An 18,078-nucleotide genomic window follows, 5' to 3' on the forward strand; every position below is an offset into this window, starting at 1 on the left:
ATTTAGGTACTAACAGGTACTGAAATAGTCTTAAATATATGAACGATTCCATGGTAAACTGTAAGTGTACTCTTGACCAAAGAAATCTTGTCCACTTGACCATCGTGAAAGCTAATTACATTGAGCTATTAGCAGACACCCTTCTAGATATTTTTGGCTGGTTCATATTATGATTCCGAGGAAGTGCAGTTGAACCCTTAATGATATCTTTCACATTGCCTCTTGTATTTTCTTTGCTGTCCTAAGCTTCAACAAAGCCTCTGATACAAAATCTGGACAGGGTAAGACTGCTCTTGCCAGTCTACTCTAATGATACATCCTTTCCTATGAACACAACACCAAATTAATATACGACATATATCACCATTTAGGGTATGGCTTGCCAAGGGGCAGTCAACCAGTTGGAGCTGGTTCTTTAATTGTTTAAGTACAAACAATAACTATACAGATATTCAATGTAATTTAATTGTTTAAACACCGCAACAAACTCCCGAAGAAACCCACTGGATTAAAAACCAGAGATAAAACTCCATGAGCAAAAACTCTGGGAAAACCTTGTGGTTGCCAGCAAAACAAAACGTTTGGCACTTTTACACAAAGCTATTTTTAAAGCTGATCCATTCTCAGTTTTTCCTTAACTGAACTGAAGTCGCAAGCTAGAATGATCCCCCCAACGCCTCGTGCGTTCTATGTACGTTCTATGCACGTTCTTGCGTATGCAAATTTGACACACCCTTTCTACCCTTACGTAACACCGCCTCCCAGAATTCATTCCTCAACCAATTAGACACATTTTGCCTGTTATACAACTGTAATGCAGGCAAAGATAATTCTTATCCTGGAATTAATTGTGACAGGGCCAACACATGTATCCCCACAGGAAACAAAAGGGGACGCTGCGCCATTAAGCCAACAATGCTGTGTTATTTTGATAAGTTTTCACCAATTTTGTATTGTGTGCAGAATGCTTATTTTTGCTCTGCACTGCCAGTATTTTTTTGCAGAACCTAAAAATATAGGCCTAATCCCTTGAAATAATTAATTTCTTGTATAGCAACATGAGAACTACGTGTGTAACCCTCTTAAGCAGGGACACTATATTGTAGTTGCAGCCCATGAGGTCTTGGTGAAGTTTACAATGTATTTTGCTGACAAACACTAATGAGGAACAGGGTGATGATACCATGTCACGTAGATACCCTGGATTACATGCAGATGGGGTGCAGTGAGCTTGTCATAATTGCCTGTCCATACAGCTAGGCATGATATGATGATTTTAGGTTGATCTGTTTGGACTCTGCATGAATGCCACTAAAAGAGTAGCACATCAGTGGAGCTTGGAAAGATTAAGACGATCAGAATACAAACACCAAATATTGGACAAGTACAGTTCTATGTACACGTTATGTACATGTACCATTTAATTTGCAAACCTACTTCTTACACTTGCATTATTTACAATTATTATTAAGTCGTAGAAAGATTATCAGTTGGTCAAACTTTAAACATATACGTCAACTTATGCAGTACTCCGAATCACTAGGAAGGTGGAAAACAATTGCAAACTAAACTTAGTATATTTCTAAGTTATGAACTCTTAATTCAAACAATTCAAAAAGAAGAATTGATATGAAATAAATCTCTGGTTTTAATTTCTGATTAAACGCAACTTAAAGTAGAATGCAATAGGCGTGGGTACTTTTCATTTGCTTTTCCCACTAGCATATAAAGACATTACTGTTCTATACATTTAAAAATATCAGCAACAACTTTAAATTTCGATTCTCAATAAAAGTGGACACCCCTGCTTAACACCTTTGAAAATTGAATGGGGCCGGACATAAAACCATTCATTAAAGCCCTGCTTGAAATATCTGTATAAAATACTTTCATATAATAAATAAAAACAGGGCCGAAACAGGTTCCAAAGCTTGAAAAAGAAAATTCCAATTAACTGTATCAAGCTTTTCTATTGATCTAAGGAAATGATCAAGGAATTAAGACTCTTGGAATCTACAGTCGACTCTCGTTACTACGAGGTCAGCTGTTGTTGCCTAATCATATTACTCTTTAAGCCATCTAGTTCAAATTGTTGATTCAGACATGGAAGCCTGCATTTTGAAAGCCTTTTGAAAAAAATGTCAGCACTATATTTGAAAGTCTGCTAATTTACACTCAGCACGTGAACTGTTAATGGACTGTTGAAACTACTAGACTGTTAAAGGGACTCAATGTTCTACATGTTATTTTTTAAAACAAAAAATTGAGCGCATTTTCCCACAAACTCAAAAAGGGGAGGTTGTTACAATATGTACAGTACACCCTTTAGCCAAAAGAGGGCGCTGTGTATATGTCATTCTCAGAAACATGGCTGCTTCCAGAAAGTTATAATTTGTGTCAAACATTACCAACAGTTTGTACACGGCGAGTCGCAACAGAACAGCAGTATTAAACTTTACTAAGTCAGTTATTGGTAACGTGAAGTGCGTGTGGAACGGTTTTTGTCGCAGCATTTGGGTTATCAATTGCATGTCTGTATACACCGTGTGTGATGTACAAGTCTACCATCGCCTTTTGTACAACACAGTGGTGGAGCGTAGTAAAAAATGATGTTTGCTGTGTTTTATGGCAGCCAAAGGACTGATGAGTAGACAAATTTGTTTGTCCTTGGTACGGGGTCTTAGTTTTACCAACTGCATTGAATGACCGATCAAAATGAAGCCTACAAAATCCTCTGTACAGTGCAAAGTGTGCATTTATTACTTGAAGTAATGGCGCGTCATGAATCCGGGAACTTTCAGCGCAGTGCGCACACTACGGTAGCCCGCCGGTCACGCTGTCAATTGCGTGCAAATCTCCGTAGCTCATTCTGCTGTTAGTCAAAATGTGTGTGTTGTCACAAGTAGGAAAATGTACCAGGTACGGATGCATGGTCGTTCATTTTGTAAATTTGATTTCCTCCAGAATGTTTAAGAAATATATCTTCTAGTTAAAACTCGGTGTGCATTAATCTGAAAAACACTTGGGACTTACGACAATACCTCGTGTTATCCGATGAGCATTTTTCACGCACTCACTGACATGCACCATGGATCGTTTATGTAGCTAATACAAGGGCCACATGCTCTTGTTGAAATGGTAATGAATTTGCCTTCAAAACATTAAATCTTGTTCTCCATGAAACTATGATGTATAAGAAATGAAGTCACACAGTATGTAACAGTAAAACTTGTATGGTATTTGAGAAGAATAAAGAAAACAAAATAAACAGACTTTCAACCCAACAACCTGACAACGGGGCAAGCGGAAGCATCGCCATCCGCGTACCGGTACCGTACCAAATGATGCGATGTCACCAACCTCGCGAAGGCACGCACATAAGTACATTAATATTTTTAGTTCGTGACCAACAGAAGTGTTGCATTCAGTGTGCACATAAAGATGAGGATACTGGTGATTTATTTTCAATGTAGACAGTAGAGGGCGTAGGTCTGAGTTGAATTGTTAATGCACTGGTTGTGTGATATGATTTCGGTGGGGAATGTGGGTGGCTTTTGTTAAAATTGGGATATTTAGAGCATGGGTGGGAGAATAATGAATTTTAAAAAATAATTTTACGTCTATCTCAAGTCAAATGAGTGTGACTTTGTGTATGTTAATTGTTTTCAAATCTCTCAGAAGTCTGGCGTTATCTTGAATACTTCTGCCTTGGATCCTGCAGGTCTGGAAAGGATTAATAACAAAAGGAATAACTATTCCCAGACAAAGGCAAATAGCTATAGAGACAATCTTGTAATCTACATTGAGTAACGAAATAAGTCTTTCTTTCTGAGGATTAAGCTGATCTCCAGCTTTTTCAAGCAAAGTTATCACAGTTCTGTATTGGGAAGTTGGCAAGATGTTATCGTCAAAAGATCTATGATACACTTCAAGAAGTTAATTTTCACCCTCTGCTTCTTGTTTCAGCTTCCTTTCATTAATTCAGTGTACCCACTGACACCCCATATTGAACAGAGCTAAACAGTGCAACTGCCCGTTGCATCATCCTAATTAGGCTAGAATCATTCATGGGTTTATCTCTATCCTAATCCCTGGAGATGTTTATCGTGAATTTATTCCTGCATGTACACTCCCAGCAAGTTCTTATTAAAAAGGGGCCTATGGGTCATTCTTTAGTATCAAGTGTCTACTTTCATGTCCTGACACTTTAAGGCACTATAAATTGAAACATATAGAATGAAAATTATATTTTTAAGCTTCTTCTTTCGTATGCTACCATCGTCTCTTCATCACACCTGCAACTTGGTGGAGAAAAGCCATGTCTTTGTGTCAGCGTCCAGGGTGATAATGCTATGTTCGCCGTGGGGTGGCCGGTGCTGTGGACAGGACTCGATTATATGGTCAACTGACTGCTCTGGGTGGCCACAGTCGCATGCGGCGCAGTCCCTGAGCCCCCAGCCTTTCATAGTCGCAGCGAAGGGGCCTACGCCAGTTCTGAGGCGGTTCAGCATCGTCCACTGTTTGCGCGGCAGGTCTTCGCCGAGCAGCTCGCCTGGCTCGTCCATGAAACGGTGCAGCCTGGAATGGTCTGCTGCTTGCCACTCTTCTGTCCAGCGCCGTTTGAGCCATAGCCTTTTGGAAATGTCAGGTGGTACGGAGCACAGAAGCTGGTGGGCGTGCTCCTTGAAAGGACGTCGTGACTTTAGGCGGGCGCGGTGTGGGATCTCTGTGGCAGTTTTGTGGAGAAGATGGTTGTCGTCATTGGTGGCCTTGCGACGGTGCCAGGACGGCGGCTTCTCGACGTAGAGATTGTGGGGCAATGCCTGCGAGGATCGGTAGTTGGTTGACCAGTGTGGCGCGCAGGCAGCCGGAGACCGTGCGCAGGGCATTGTTGAGTGTAATGTCCAGCTTCTTGGTGTGGATGCTCCTACACCAGACTGGGGCGCAATACTCAGCGGCGGAGAAGACCAGCGCTTGGGTGGAGATGCGCAGTGTCTTAGTCGATGCACTCCACGTTGTGCCAGCTAGCCGTCGTATGAGGGCAACGCGGGCTGATGTCTTTGCTGACACATTTCCCAGGTGTTGGCGGTACGTCAGGGTGCGATCGAGCTTGACCCCTAGGTATGTCGGAGTGCCTGGAACTGGAGTCTGTTGTTGTTCATGATGTTGAGCTCGCGGCTTGCCTCTCTGTTGTTGAGATGGAATGCGGAGGACATGGTTTTGGCCACAGAGAGCTTCAAGCGCCAGTTCAACAGATACGTGGACCAGGTGTCCATGTCGGCCGTGAGCCCCGATATTTTTAAGCTATAAAATTAACTTAAACATGACTCTGATTATGTACAGTGTTAAAAACTCTTTAAAATAATGGACAAGATGCTCATTCTTTACAATACTCCCTCAAAACCCCCTCAAAATGCATGTCCCAGTGTATTTCTCAAAATGTATTTACTGCCATAATTTTTAAAGAAAACAACTTGAAGAGGTAATAATACCCCCACAATACTGGTCTCTTCAAAATGTAAAATTAACGTTGCACCAATTAAACCATATTTTCATGAAATCTGCGCTTTTTCTGGTAAAAAAAAAACGTGTCCCTGCATTTTTTGTCATCTCTGTCACAATATTTTGGAGCTCAATATCTGGTACAGAAATGACGTAAGTTAGACTTGAATCAGTCCATTCGATACCTGGGAGCATTTACAGTATTAGAAACAATCCATTTCAGTGCCTTGCAACTCATAGTTGCCGAGGAATTGTGGATTGTCAAAAACAGTCACGAGAGTACCTTTATTTGGCTTCATCTCCAAAAAAAACCACAAGTTCTGAGCTGGCTTGTAACTCTTATTTGTCAATGTAAAAATTACTATGAAGTGAATCAAATAATCCAGAGTTATAGCTTTGTTGGCATCAATGTTGATTCCCTGACTTACTCTTCAAACTTTGGAATTAAAAAATAATAGACATGTATGCTGCCTCTGAACTATGCAATAATAAATCAGACAATGGTTCTATTTTGGATTATATATGGGAGTGCCATAAAAAGATTAATGTCTTTAAACAAAATCAGGTTTTCCCTCAATTGACAAAATGATTTTTTTTCTCCTCAATAAATTTAACTTGTCATAATCTTTCCATGTGTGTGAGGAAAAATTCAAACCCAGGAATTGTGGTCTTAGTCAACTAGCTGTTTTCCCAACAGTGGAGAATTTATATGAAAACACTATCAATTAATATTTCTTTGGGCCCTATTAAAAATAAAGCATTATTTCCTCACATAGAAAACTACTTCACATCACCACTCCAATACAATAGAAACTAAAATTACAGAGAGATCATGTTGCAAGGATTGAATGAAGTCCCTGAAAGCCATCAGCCCTGTTTTTGGTACATAATAATTGTCAATTATCAGATTGATCTTCGATCAGGCCAATTAAATATGTTGAACACTTTCAAGTGCTTCAACATGGGGGGGGGGGGGTGGGGAAATGCACATATGTGATGTACGTGAGCAACCACTAGCTTAATTGTCACTTCCTTAACATGCTCAACATCCAAAATGTTTCACTTCCTTGACATGCTCAAATTCCAAAATGTTTAAATAGGATTATGTGAAATCTTATGTGAGATCTGCGGTTTATGCAACAGGATGGGATCGGTGCGATTGCAAACCCCGCACTTTGTGAATGCACATCGCCATGATCCCAACCTCCTTGGTATACGATTCTTTCCCTGCTAAATACTAACGACGGGCCATGAACTCCTTGCAGTTTTTCAGGTTTTAAGAAAATCAAGTTGACGGTGGACACACTGAAACCACCTCACAAGCAGAGATACAACCACGACAACAGAAAGTTCCATGACCCAACATGGCAACTTTTGCGAGGCAGGCATTGTTACATTTTTTTACAGCTACACATGCTGTTTCAATTTACCCCGAGTAAATTTAAACTTTATTATTGATTTGTAACCACTAAAAAGTGTGAAATTATGCTTAGAACAATGGTACGGACTGCTGACTCTAAATCTGGAGGTTGCGGGTTCAAATCCAGGGTGGGAATTTTACATTTTAAATTTTTTTTAGGGGGGGTAAATTGAAACTTTATAGTTAACTTTGTAACCACAAAAAGTGTGAAATTATGCTAAGTGCAGTGGTTTAGACTGCTGACTCTCAATCTGAAGGTTGCTGGTTCAAATCCAGGGTGGGAATTTTACATTTTAAAATTTTATTTCTTTTTGGGTCAATTGAAACTTTATAGTTAATTTCGTAACCACCAAAAAGCATGAAATTATGCTTAGTGCAGTGGTTCAGACTGCTGACTCTAAATCTGAAGGTTGCGGGTTCAAATCCGGGAAGGGAATTTAAGATATTAAAATTTTATTTCTTTTTGGGTCATCTGAAACTTTATAGTTAATTTCGTAACCACTAAAAAGTGTGAACCCACAACCTTCTCAATTTGAAGGTTGCGGGTTTAAATCCAGGGAGGGGGGGGGGGGATTTTAGATGTTCTAATTTTATTTCTTTTTGGGTAAATTGAAACTTTATAGTTAATTTCGTAACCACTAAAAAGTGTGAAATTATGCTTAGTCCAATGGTACGGACTGCTGACTCTAAATCTGGAGGTTGCGGGTTCAAATCCAGGGTGGGAATTTTACATTTTAAAATTTTATTTCTTTTTGGGTCAATTGAAACTTCATAGTCAATTTTGTAACCACTCAAAAGTGTGACATTATGCTTAGTCCAATGGTACGGACTGCTGACTCTAAATCTGAAGGTTGTGGGTTCAAATTCAGGGTGGGAATTTTACATTTCAACATTTTATTTCTTTTGGGGTAAATTGAAACTTTATAGTTAATTTCGTAACCACTAAAAAGTGTGAAATTATGCTTAGTCCAATGGTGTGGACTGCTGACTCTCAATCTGAAGGTTGTGGGTTCCAATCCAGGGTGGGAATTTAACTTTTTAAAAATGTTATTTCTTTTTGGGTAAATTGATTTTTTATAGTCAATTTCGTAACCACTAAAAAGTGTGAAAATATGCTCAGTCCAATGGTATGGACTGCTGACTCTCAATCTGAAGGTTATGGGTTCAAATCCAGGGTGGGAATTTAACATTTTAAAAATGTTATTTCTTTTTGGGTCAATTGATCTTGTATAGTCAACTTCGTAACCACTGAAAAGTGTGAAAATATGCTTAGTCTAATGGTACAGACTGCTGACTCTAAATCTGGAGGTTGCGGGTTCAAATCCAGGGTGTGAATTTTACATTTTAAAATTTTATTTCTTTTTGGGTTAATTGAAACTTTATAGTTAATTTCGTAACCTCTAAAAAGTGTGAAAATATGCTTAGTCCAATGGTACGGACTGCTGACTCTAAATCTGGAGGTTGCGGGTTCAAATCCAGGGTGGAAATTTTACATTTTATTTATTTTATTTATTTTTGGGTAAATTGAAACTTTATAGTTAATTTCGTAACCAATAAAAAGCATGAAATCATGCTTAGTGCAGTGGTTCAGACTGCTGACTCTAAATCTGAAGGTTGCGGGTTCAAATCCAGGGTGGGAAATTTACATTTTAAAATTTTATTTCTTTTGGGGTAAATTGAAACATTATAGTTAATTTCGTAACCACTAAAAAGTGTGAAATATGCTTAGTCCAATGGTGTGGACTGCTGACTCTCAATCTGAAGGTTGTGGGTTCCAATCCAGGGTGGGAATTTAACATTTTAAAAATGTTATTTCTTTTTGGGTAAATTGATTTTTTATAGTCAATTTCGTAACCACTAAAAAGTGTGAAAATATGCTTAGTCCAATGGTACGGACTGCTGACTCTAAATCTGAAGGTTGTGGGTTCAAATCCAGGGTGGGAATTTTACATTTTAAAATTTTATTTATTTTTGGGTAAAATGAAACTTTATAGTTAATTTCGTAACCTCTAAAAAGTGTGAAAATATGCTTAGTCCAATGGTACGGACTGCTGACTCTAAATCTGGAGGTTGCGGGTTCAAATCCAGGGAGGGAATTTTACATTTTAAAATTTTATTTATTTTTGGGTAAATTGATTTTTTATAGTCAATTTCGTAACCACTAAAACGTGTGAAATTATGCTTAGTGCAGTGGTTTAGACTGCTGACTCTCAATCTGAAGGTTGCGGGTTCATATCCAGGGTGTGAATTTTACATTTTAAAATTTATTTCTTTTTGGGTAAATTGATCTTTTATAGTAATTTTCGTAACCACTAAAAAGTGTGAAAATATGCTTAGTCCAATGGTACGGACTGCTGACTCTCAATCTGAAGGTTGTGGGTTCAAATCCAGGGTGGGAATTTAACATTTTAAAAATGTTATTTCTTTTTGGGTAAATTGATTTTTTATAGTCAATTTCGTTACCACTAAAAAGTGTGAAAATATGCTTAGTCCAATGGTACGGACTGCTGACTTTCAATCTGGAGGTTGCGGTTGCAAATCCAGGGTGGGAATTTTACATTTTAAAATTTTATTTATTTTTGGGTAAATTGATTTTTTATAGTCAATTTCGTAACCAATAAAAATTGTGAAAAGATGCTTAGTCCAATGGTACACACTGCTGACTCTAAATCTGGAGGTTGCGGGTTCAAATCCAGGGTGGGAATTTTACATTTTAAAATTTTATTTCTTTTGGGGTAAAATGAAACTTTATAGTTAATTTCGTAACCTCTAAAAAGTGTGAAAATATGCTTAGTCCAATGGTACGGACTGCTTACTCTAAATCTGGAGGTTGCCGGTTCAAATCCAGGGAGGGAATTTTACATTTTAAAATTTTATTTATTTTTGGGTAAATTGAAATATTATAGTCAATTTGTAACCACTAAAAATTGTGAAAAGATGCTTAGTCCAATGGTACAGACTGCTGACTCTAAATCTGGAGGTTGCGGGTTCAAATCCAGGGTGGGAATTTTACATTTTAAAAATGTTATTTCTTTTGCGTAAATTCAACTTTTATAGTCAATTTCGTAACCACTAAAAAGTGTGAAATTATGCTTAGTCCAATGGTACGGACTGCTGACTCAAAATCTGGAGGTTGCGGGTTCAAATCCAGGGTTGGAATTTTAGATTTTAAAATTTTATTTCTTTTGGGGTAAATTGAAACTTGATAATTAATTTTGTAACCACTAAAAAGTGTGAAATTATGCTTAGTCGAATGGTACGGACTGCTGACTCTCAAACTGAAGGTTGTGGGTTCAAATCCAGGGTGGGAATTTAACATTTTAAAAATGTTATTTCTTTTTGGGTAAATTGATTTTTTATAGTCAATTTCGTAACCACTAAAACTTATGAAAATATGCTTAGTCCAATGGTACGGACTGCTGACTCTAAATCTGGAGGTTGCGGGTTCAAATCCAGGGTGGGAATTTTATGTTTTAAAATTTTATTTCTTTTTGGGTAAATTGAAATTTTATAGTCAATTTGTAACCACTAAAAATTGTGAAAAGATGCTTAGTCCAATGGTACAGACTGCTGTCTCTAAATCTGGAGGTTGCTGGTTCAAATCCAGGGTGGGAATTTTACATTTTAAAAATGTTATTTCTTTTGTGTAAATTCAACTCTTATAGTCAATTTCGTAACCACTAAAAAGTGTGAAATAATGCTTAGTCCAATGGTATGGACTGCTGACTCTCAAACTGAAGGTTGTGGGTTCAAATCCAGGGTTGGAATTTTAGATTTTAAAAATTTTATTTCTTTTGGGGTAAATTGAAACTTGATAATTAATTTTGTAACCTCTAAAAAGTGTGAAAATATGCTTAGTCCAATGGTACGGACTGCTGACTCTAAATCTGAAGGTTGCGGGTTCAAATCCAGGGTGGGAATTTCACATTTTAAAATTTTATTTCTTTTTGGGTCAATTGAAACTTTATAGTTAATTTCGTAACCACTAAAAAGCATGAAATTATGCTTAGTGCAGTGGTTCAGACTGCTGACTCTCAATCTGAAGGTTGCAGGTTCAAATCCAGGGTGGGAATTTTAGATATTAAAATTTTATTTCTTTTTGGGTCAATTTAAACTTCATAGTCAATTTCGTAACCACTCAAAAGTGTGACATTATGCTTAGTCCAATGGTACGGACTGCTGACTTTAAATCTGAAGGTTGTGGGTTCAAATCCAGGGTGGAAATTTTACATTTTAACATTTTATTTCTTTTGGGGTAAATTGAAACTTTATAGTTAATTTCGTAACCACTAAAAAGTGTGAAATTATGCTTAGTCCAATGGTGTGGACTGCTGACTCTCAATCTGAAGGTTGCGGGTTCAAATCCAAGGTGTGAATTTTACATTTTAAAATTTATTTCTTTTTGGGTGAATTGATCTTTTATAGTAATTTTCGTAACCACTAAAAAGTGTGAAAATATGCTTAGTCCAATGGTACGGACTGCTGACTCTCAATCTGAAGGTTGTGGGTTCAAATCCAGGGTGGGAATTTAACATTTTAAAAATGTTATTTCTTTTTGGGTAAATTGATTTTTTATAGTCAACTTCGTAACCACTAAAAAGTGTGAAAATATGCTTAGTCTAATGGTACAGACTGCTGACTCTAAATCTGGAGGTTGCGGGTTCAAAGCCAGGGTGCGAATTTTACATTTTAAAATTTTATTTCTTTTTGGGTTAATTGAAACTTTATAGTTAATTTCGTAACCTCTAAAAAGTGTGAAAATATGCTTAGTCCAATGGTACGGACTGCTGACTCTAAATCTGGAGGTTGCGGGTTCAAATCCAGGGTGGGAATTTTACATTTTATTTATTTTATTTATTTTTGGGTAAATTGAAACTTTATAGTTAATTTCGTAACCAAAAAAAAAGCATGAAATCATGCTTAGTGCAGTGGTTAAGACTGCTGACTCTAAATCTGAAGGTTGCGGGTTCAAATCCAGGGTGGGAAATTTACATTTTAAAATTTTATTTCTTTTTGGGTAAATTGAAACATTATATTTAATTTCGTAACCACTAAAAAGTGTGAAATATGCTTAGTCCAATGGTGTGGACTGCTGACTCTCAATCTGAAAGTTGTGGGTTCCAATCCAGGGTGGGAATTTAACATTTTAAAATTTTATTTATTTTTGGGTAAAATGAAACTTTATAGTTAATTTCGTAACCTCTAAAAAGTGTGAAAATATGCTTAGTCCAATGGTACGGACTGCTGACTCTAAATCTGGAGGTTGCGGGTTCAAATCCAGGGAGGGAATTTTACATTTTAAAATTTTATTTATTTTTGGGTAAATTGATTTTTTATAGTCAATTTCGTAACCACTAAAACGTGTGAAATTATGCTTAGTGCAGTGGTTTAGACTGCTGACTCTCAATCTGAAGGTTGCGGGTTCAAATCCAGGGTGTGGATTTTACATTTTAAAATTTATTTCTTTTTGGGTAAATTGATCTTTTATAGTAATTTTCGTAACCACTAAAAAGTGTGAAAATATGCTTAGTCCAATGGTACGGACTGCTGACTCTCAATCTGAAGGTTGTGGGTTCAAATCCAGGGTGGGAATTTAACATTTTAAAAATGTTATTTCTTTTTGGGTAAATTGATTTTTTATAGTCAACTTCGTAACCACTAAAAAGTGTGAAAATATGCTTAGTCTAATGGTACAGACTGCTGACTCTAAATCTGGAGGTTGCGGGTTCAAAGCCAGGGTGCGAATTTTACATTTTAAAATTTTATTTCTTTTTGGGTTAATTGAAACTTTATAGTTAATTTCGTAACCTCTAAAAAGTGTGAAAATATGCTTAGTCCAATGGTACGGACTGCTGACTCTAAATCTGGAGGTTGCGGGTTCAAATCCAGGGTGGGAATTTTACATTTTATTTATTTTATTTATTTTTGGGTAAATTGAAACTTTATAGTTAATTTCGTAACCAAAAAAAAAGCATGAAATCATGCTTAGTGCAGTGGTTAAGACTGCTGACTCTAAATCTGAAGGTTGCGGGTTCAAATCCAGGGTGGGAAATTTACATTTTAAAATTTTATTTCTTTTTGGGTAAATTGAAACATTATATTTAATTTCGTAACCACTAAAAAGTGTGAAATATGCTTAGTCCAATGGTGTGGACTGCTGACTCTCAATCTGAAAGTTGTGGGTTCCAATCCAGGGTGGGAATTTAACATTTTAAAATTTTATTTATTTTTGGGTAAAATGAAACTTTATAGTTAATTTCGTAACCTCTAAAAAGTGTGAAAATATGCTTAGTCCAATGGTACGGACTGCTGACTCTAAATCTGGAGGTTGCGGGTTCAAATCCAGGGAGGGAATTTTACATTTTAAAATTTTATTTATTTTTGGGTAAATTGATTTTTTAGTCAATTTCGTAACCACTAAAACGTGTGAAATTATGCTTAGTGCAGTGGTTTAGACTGCTGACTCTCAATCTGAAGGTTGCGGGTTCAAATCCAGGGTGTGGATTTTACATTTTAAAATTTATTTCTTTTTGGGTAAATTGATCTTTTATAGTAATTTTCGTAACCACTAAAAAGTGTGAAAATATGCTTAGTCCAATGGTACTGACTGCTGACTCTCAATCTGAAGGTTGTGGGTTCAAATCCAGGGTGGGAATTTAACATTTTAAAAATGTTATTTCTTTTTGGGTAAATTGAATTTTTATAGTCAATTTCGTTACCACTAAAAAGTGTGAAAATATGCTTAGTCCTATGGTACGGACTGCTGACTCTAAATCTGGAGGTTGCGGTTTCAAATCCAGGGTGGGAATTTTACATTTTAAAAATTTTATTTATTTTTGGGTAAATTGATTTTTTATAGTCAATTTCGTAACCACTAAAAATTGTGAAAAGATGCTTAGTCCAATGGTACACACTGCTGACTCTAAATCTGGAGGTTGCAGGTTCAAATCCAGGGTGGGAATTTTACATTTTAAAATTTTATTTCTTTTTGGGTAAAATGAAACTTTATAGTTAATTTCGTAACCTCTAAAAAGTGTGAAAATATGCTTAGTCCAATGGTACGGACTGCTGACTCTAAATCTGGAGGTTGCCGGTTCAAATCCAGGGAGGGAATTTTACATTTTAAAATTTTATTTATTTTTGGGTAAATTGAAATTTTATAGTCAATTTGTAACCACTAAAAATTGTGAAAAGATGCTTAGTCCAATGGTACAGACTGCTGACTCTAAATCTGGAGGTTGCGGGTTCAAATCCAGGGTGGGAATTTTACATTTTAAAAATGTTATTTCTTTTGTGTAAATTCAACTTTTATAGTCAATTTCGTCACCACTAAAAAGTGTGAAATTATGCTTAGTCCAATGGTACGGACTGCTGACTCTAAATCTGGAGGTTGCGGGTTCAAATCCAGGGTTGGAATTTTAGATTTTAAAATTTTATTTCTTTTGGGGTAAATTGAAACTTGATAATTAATTTTGTAACCACTAAAAAGTGTGAAATTATGCTTAGTCTAATGGTACGGACTGCTGACTCTCAAACTGAAGGTTGTGGGTTCAAATCCAGCGTGGGAATTTAACATTTTAAAATGTTATTTCTTTTTGGGTAAATTGATTTTTTATAGTCAATTTCGTAACCACTAAAACATGTGAAAATATGCTTAGTCCAATGGTACGGACTGCTGACTCTCAATCTGGAGGTTGCGGGTTCAAATCCAGGGTGGGAATTTTACATTTTAAAATTTTATTTCTTTTTGGGTAAATTGAAACTTTATAGTTAATTTCGTAACCACAAAAAGTGTGAAATTATGCTTAGTGCAGTGGTTTAGACTGCTGACTCTCAATCTGAAGGTTGCGGGTCTAAATCCAGGGTGGGAATTTTAAATTTTAAAATTTTATTTCTTTTGGGGTAAATTGAAACTTGATAATTAATTTTGTAACCACTAAAAAGTGTGAAATTATGCTTAGTCGAATGGTACGGACTGCTGACTCTCAAACTGAAGGTTGTGGGTTCAAATCCAGGGTGGGAATTTAACATTTTAAAAATGTTATTTCTTTTTGGGTAAATTGATTTTTTATAGTCAATTTCGTAACCACTAAAACATGTGAAAATATGCTTAGTCCAATGGTACGGACTGCTGACTCTCAATCTGGAGGTTGCGGGTTCTAATCCAGGGTGGGAATTTTACATTTTAAAATTTTATTTCTTTTTGGGTAAATTGAAACTTTATAGTTAATTTTGTAACCACAAAAAGTGTGAAATTATGCTTAGTGCAGTGGTTTAGACTGCTGACTCTCAATCTGAAGGTTGCGGGTCTAAATCCAGGGTGGGAATTTTAAATTTTAAAATTTTATTTCTTTTGGGGTAAATTGAAACTTTATAGTTAATTTCGTAACCACTTAAAAGTGTGAAAATATGCTTAGTCCAATGGTACGCACTGCTGACTCTCAAACTGAAGGTTGTGGGTTCAAATCCAGCGTGGGAATTTAACATTTTAAAAATTCTATTTCTTTTTGGGTAAATTGAAACTTTATAGTTTATTTTGTAACCTCTAAAAAGTGTGAAAATATGCTTAGTCCAATGGTACGGACTGCTGACTCTAAATCTGAAGGTTGCGGGTTCAAATCCAGGGTGGGAATTTTACATTTTAAAATTTTATTTCTTTTTGGGTCAATTGAAACTTTATAGTTAATTTCGTAACCACTAAAAAGCATGAAATTATGCTTAGTGAAGTGGTTCAGACTGCTGACTCTCAATCTGAAGGTTGCAGGTTCAAATCCAGGGTGGGAATTTTAGATATTAAAATTTTATTTCTTTTTGGGTCAATTGAAACTTCATAGTCAATTTCGTAACCACTCAAAAGTGTGACATTATGCTTAGTCCAATGGTACGGACTGCTGACTTTAAATCTGAAGGTTGTGGGTTCAAATCCAGGGTGGGAATTTTACATTTTAACATTTTATTTCTTTTGGGGTAAATTGAAACTTTATAGTTAATTTCGTAACCACTAAAAAGTGTGAAATTATGCTTAGTCCAATGGTGTGGACTGCTGACTCTCAATCTGAAGGTTGCGGGTTCAAATCCAGGGTGTGAATTTTACATTTTAAAATTTATTTCTTTTTGGGTAAATTGATCTTTTATAGTAATTTTCGTAACCACTAAAAAGTGTGAAAATATGCTTAGTCCAATGGTACGGACTGCTGACTCTCAATCTGAAGGTTGTGGGTTCAAATCCAGGGTGGGAATTTAACATTTTAAAAATGTTATTTCTTTTTGTGTAAATTGATTTTTTATAGTCAACTTCGTAACCACTAAAAAGTGTGAAAATATGCTTAGTCTAATGGTACAGACTGCTGACTCGAAATCTGGAGGTTGCGGGTTCAAATCCAGGGTGCGAATTTTACATTTTAAAATTTTATTTCTTTTTGGGTTAATTGAAACTTTATAGTTAATTTCGTAACCTCTAAAAAGTGTGAAAATATGCTTAGTCCAATGGTACGGACTGCTGACTCTAAATCTGGAGGTTGTGGGTTCAAATCCATCGTGGGAATTTTACATTTTATTTATTTTATTTATTTTTGGGTAAATTGAAACTTTATAGTTAATTTCGTAACCAAAAAAAAAGCATGAAATCATGCTTAGTGCAGTGGTTCAGACTGCTGACTCTAAATCTGAAGGTTGCGGGTTCAAATCCAGGGTGGGAAATTCACATTTTAAAATTTTATTTCTTTTTGGGTAAATTGAAACATTATATTTCATTTCGTAACCACTAAAAAGTGTGAAATATGCTTAGTCCAATGGTGTGGACTGCTGACTCTCAATCTGAAAGTTGTGGGTTCCAATCCAGGGTGGGAATTTAACATTTTAAAATTTTATTTATTTTTGGGTAAATTGATTTTTTATAGTCAATTTCGTAACCACTAAAACGTGTGAAATTATGCTTAGTGCAGTGGTTTAGACTGCTGACTCTCAATCTGAAGGTTGCGGGTTCAAATCCAGGGTGTGGATTTTACATTTTAAAATTTATTTCTTTTTGGGTAAATTGATCTTTTATAGTAATTTTCGTAACCACTAAAAAGTGTGAAAATATGCTTAGTCCAATGGTACTGACTGCTGACTCTCAATCTGAAGGTTGTGGGTTCAAATCCAGGGTGGGAATTTAACATTTTAAAAATGTTATTTCTTTTTGGGTAAATTGATTTTTTATAGTCAATTTCGTTACCACTAAAAAGTGTGAAAATATGCTTAGTCCTATGGTACGGACTGCTGACTCTAAATCTGGAGGTTGCGGTTTCAAATCCAGGGTGGGAATTTTACATTTTAAAAATTTTATTTATTTTTGGGTAAATTGATTTTATAGTCAATTTCGTAACCACTTAGAAGTGTGAAAAGATGCTTTTTGGGGTGTGAAAATATGCTTAGTCCAATGGTACGGACTGTTGACTCTAAATCTGGAGGTTGCGGGTTCAAATCCAGGGTGGGAATTTTACATTTTAAAAATGTTATTTCTTTTTGGGTAAATTCAACTTTTATAGTCAATTTCGTAACCACTAAAAAGTGTGAAATTATGCTTAGTCCAATGGTACGGACTACTGACTCTAAATCTAGAGGTTGCAGGTTCAAATCCAGGGTGGGAATTTTACATTTTAAAATTTTATTTATTTTTGGGTAAATTGAAACTTTATAGTTAATTTCGTAACCACTAAATATTGTGAAAAGATGCTTAGTCCAATGGTACGGACTGCTGACTCTAAATCTGGAGGTTGCAGGTTCAAATCCAGGGTGGGAATTTTACATTTTAAAATTTTATTTATTTTTATGTAAATTGAAACTTTATAGTCAATTTCGTAACCACTAAAAAGTGTGAAAAGATGCTTAGTCCAATGGTACGGACTGCTGACTCTAAATCTGGAGGTTGCAGGTTCAAATCCAGGGTGGGAATTTTACATTTTAAAAATGTTATTTCTTTTTGGGTAAATTCAACTTTTATAGTCAATTTCGTAACCACTTAAAAGTGTGAAATTATGCTTAGTCCAATGGTACGGACTGCTGACTCTAAATCTGGAGGTTGCGGGTTCAAATCCAGGGTGGGAATTTTACATTTTAAAATTTTATTTCTTTTTGGGTAAATTGAAACTTTATAGTTAATTTCGTAACCACCA

This window comes from Patiria miniata, unplaced genomic scaffold (genome assembly GCF_015706575.1).
Source record: "Patiria miniata isolate m_02_andy unplaced genomic scaffold, ASM1570657v1 HiC_scaffold_6, whole genome shotgun sequence".
In the NCBI taxonomy this organism is placed as follows: Eukaryota; Metazoa; Echinodermata; class Asteroidea; order Valvatida; family Asterinidae; genus Patiria; species Patiria miniata.